The 3,684-nt window shown below is 49.5% G+C and overlaps 1 pseudogene; it reads left to right on the forward strand.

Annotated features, from left to right (window-relative positions):
* The first annotated feature begins 1,166 nt into the window (after positions 1 to 1,166).
* Positions 1,167 to 3,434, forward strand: LOC112073359 (protocadherin-20-like; annotated as a pseudogene).
* The last annotated feature ends 250 nt before the right edge of the window (positions 3,435 to 3,684 follow it).

Genomic DNA, 3,684 nt, shown 5'->3' on the forward strand with positions numbered 1-3,684 from the left:
CATGTGACGGATGATACTATGAACTGGGCTGGACTCCTTCAGGTCAATCAACCATTAGTCAGTCACTTTATCACTTAATAAACCATAGGGCAATTTATCTGTCATGTCATATCTTGTATCTATGTAACTATCTATGCTAATTACTGTAAAAACCCAATCAACATTAGTTCACCAATATTAGTGGCAGTATTACACTCCTTGGATGTTTTAAGAATAATGCTTGATGAACGCTATTATTCACTATTAACATGGAACATCATCATGTAAATATGTAAATTGTCATATAAATGATGCGTGTGTATGTTTTGTTAAATGCTTTTTAAAATATAATTCCACAAGCATGTTTTGTCATTAGTCATGGTGCAGTAGGTTTGAACAGTAAGGGAAAAGAGGGTGAGATGCCTCAGATTATATTACAGTACCGTTGCACCCCCAATGCCACCCTATTCCCTAAATAGTGCACCTTTTTACCCTATGGTCCTGGTCAAAAGAAGTGCACTAAATAGGGAATTAGGTGCCATTTGGGACACGACACCATCCCTTCTTTTACAGTAACCACTGAGTTAGTAATGCCACTGTTAATAATAGATCATGAAAGGAAGATGTTTTCATCATAGCCTACTTCAGGGGGAACTTCCAAGGATGATCATTTCCTCATATGAATGTTTTTCCAACCTCACAACAATGTTCTCCAGTGTTTTAAGTTCCCTATTCGAGTTCTCCTTTAGAACGTGGTACATATCAGTGGTTTACTTCACACCAATGTCTTCTAGTGTTCCAAGTCACGTTTTCACTTCTATGTTCACCTTTAGAACYTGCTGGTCACGGTCCATCTCAGGCAGATCCTGTYCTACGGTTCCGTTCAGKTCTCGGTTCCAGAGGAGCAGGAGGCTGGGGTCCGGGTCGGGTCCATCGGGTCCATGTCCCCCCCCTACCAGCTCCTGACCCAGATCTACCTCAGGGTGGACCAGGGGACAGGGGATATCTACACCACTGACCACAGGTGGTAATTTATTGAAACTCATTCTAGATGATCTGGTGGCCTACAGACCTTTTGACTGTTTCTTTACATGACTGGATGGATTGTTGCACTTTGATGTTTGTTGTTGCTGTATGCTTGTAATGTATAGCTGCTGCTGATAAAGAAACTATCTATCTATCGCAGGATGGACCSAGAGGCTCTGTGTCCTGACCAACCCCAGGCTGGGGAGTGTATCGTCCCACACGACGCCATCGTGGGCCCTGAGGCAGAGCTGGGGAAGTTCACGGTGGTCGTAGAGGKCATCAATGACCACGCTCCTCACTTTGACAACACTGAGATCCATCTGAGTGTCTCTGAGGATGTGGCTGTAGGGACCAGTTTCTTATTGGACGACCAGGCAGAAGACAGAGACATGGGGCGTAACGGACAGCTGCAGTACCACCTAGAGGGAGCCGGTGGGTTTTTCAGTGTGACAGTAGAAGAAGAAGCAGTCATTTTGTTTTTGGTTGGGCGACAAGGACTAGACCGTGAGAAGCAGGATCTTCATGAGATGACTGTAGTGGCAACAGACTGTGGTTCTACCCCACTAAGCGCCACAGCAACGTTATTCATAAAAGTGACTGACGTGAACGATAACTGCCCAGAGTTTAGCCTGGACAGCACCCAGAAGCTGGTTATTATAGCGGAATCACCCAGAGACACAGCAGTAATCATGGTCAGAGCCACAGACCCAGACATGCGCCCCAACGCTGCCATTACCTACTCTCTCAGCCCCAAGGTCTCAGAACGGGCCAGGGAACTCTTCAGTCTGGACAGTCACACTGTCCAGACACAGATCAGCCTGAGAGGGGACCTCAGATCAGCCTGAGATCAGCCTGAGAGGGGACCTCAGAGACCGCCACAGGGACAGTGTTAGTGACAGGGGAGAGGAGGTGGTGTTGAAAGTGTTAGCCAGCGGCCCCCACTGCCCCCCTGCAGACACTCAGGTAACCGTATCCCTGCACCCCGCGCCATACCAGGAGAATGGCATAAAGATCAGGTTCATAGCAGAGCATCAAAACCAGACGATAGTGTTACAGGAAAACCAGCCCCCCACTGTCTTGGCTTTGCTAGAGCTACCGGGGGATACTAGTAGTGTTAGAGGCTCATTGTCTCTCTCCATTGAAGGAGAGGTGCCGTTTTCTTTGAGACTGCAGAAGGGCAAATATCTCCTGTCAACATCAAAGCCCTTAGACTATGAGATGAAGAGTGAATATCATGTTTCTGTAGTGATGCGTGTTGGTGTRGGGGAGCCTGCAGCTCAGGGCTTCCCCAGGAGAGAGATCCAGGTGAGGGTGGTGGATGTGAATGATAATGCTCCACAGTTTCTCCAGAGTRACTATCTGATAGACATAGAGGAGAATAACCCTCCTGGGGCGTCTCTGCTGAGAGTCAGGGCGCAGGACGCAGACAGCAGTCTGAATGGGCAGGTCACCTACAAACTGACAATCACACATGGCGGCGGCCATTTTTAGAATCGACCAAAACACAGGTCAGCTGACGGTTTCTGTACTCCTGGACAGGGAACAACAGGACGTTCACAGATCGACAGTTGTAGCCAGAGATAACAGCTCTCCTCCATTAGAGTCTTCCGTGATGGTGACAATCACCACCCTGGACCAGAATGATAACGCTCCTGTCTTCCTCACCCCTCACTTCATCTTCTTCATCCCTGAGAATATACCTCCCCTGGCCCAGGTGGGGAAGGTGGGGGTGTCGGACTCAGGGCTTAACGGGGAGGTGGAGGTGAGGGTGGTGAACAGCAGTGTCGGCRCCTTCGTCATAGACAACGCCCAGGGGACGCTGRGCTGCATGGCCGATGTCGACCGCGAGAAACAGGACCGCTACGAGTTAGATCTGCTCGCCACCGACAACGGACGCCCGTCACCTCTGACCTCCGTCGCCAGGGTAACAGTGTTCATCGATGATGTCAACGACAACCAGCCCCAGGTCATCCTTCCTAGCAGCAACCTGTCGTGTCTCACCATCTCCACGGGGACCACCACGGGCAGCATGGTAACCAAAATCTTCGCCTTCGATGAAGACTCAGGGTTAAACTCGGAGATCACATACACCATCGCAGCGCGGGAACCACCAGCACCTCTCCATCATCCCATCACCACGGTGACAGCAGCAGCAGTCCCTTCCAGCTGGACGCTCGGCCCGGTAATGTGACCTTAGCCCAGAGYCTCATGGGTAAGGACCTGGGGATGCACCACCTGTTCATCGTGGTGACTGACGGTGGGAAACCAGCGCCCCCCCTCCACACCACCGTCTGGGTCAATCTGCTGGTCAACGACACCTTGGAACCATGTCACCTGGAAACTGTACCCAGATCCCTGCCCTACAGACTGGCACAGACGCCCTCTGAAAAGCCAGCTGAGACGCCCGCCTGCGACAGACATGCCCAGTTGATTCTTTATGATTCTGTTTTTCCATTATCTTTAGCCCTAATCCCTGGCCAGTCTTTATGTTGCTGTTTCCATTATCTTTAGCCTAATCCCTGGCAGAATCTTCATGTTTCTGTTTCCATTATCTTTCCCTAATCCTGGCCAGATCTTCATGTTTGTTTTCCAATTATCTTTTAGCCTAATCCTGGCAATCTTTATGTCTGTTTCATTAAAATCTTTCAGCCTAATCCCTTGGCAGATCTTCATGTTCTG

The sequence above is a fragment of the Salvelinus sp. IW2-2015 genome, unplaced genomic scaffold (genome assembly GCF_002910315.2).
Source record: "Salvelinus sp. IW2-2015 unplaced genomic scaffold, ASM291031v2 Un_scaffold2242, whole genome shotgun sequence".
In the NCBI taxonomy this organism is placed as follows: Eukaryota; Metazoa; Chordata; class Actinopteri; order Salmoniformes; family Salmonidae; genus Salvelinus; species Salvelinus sp. IW2-2015.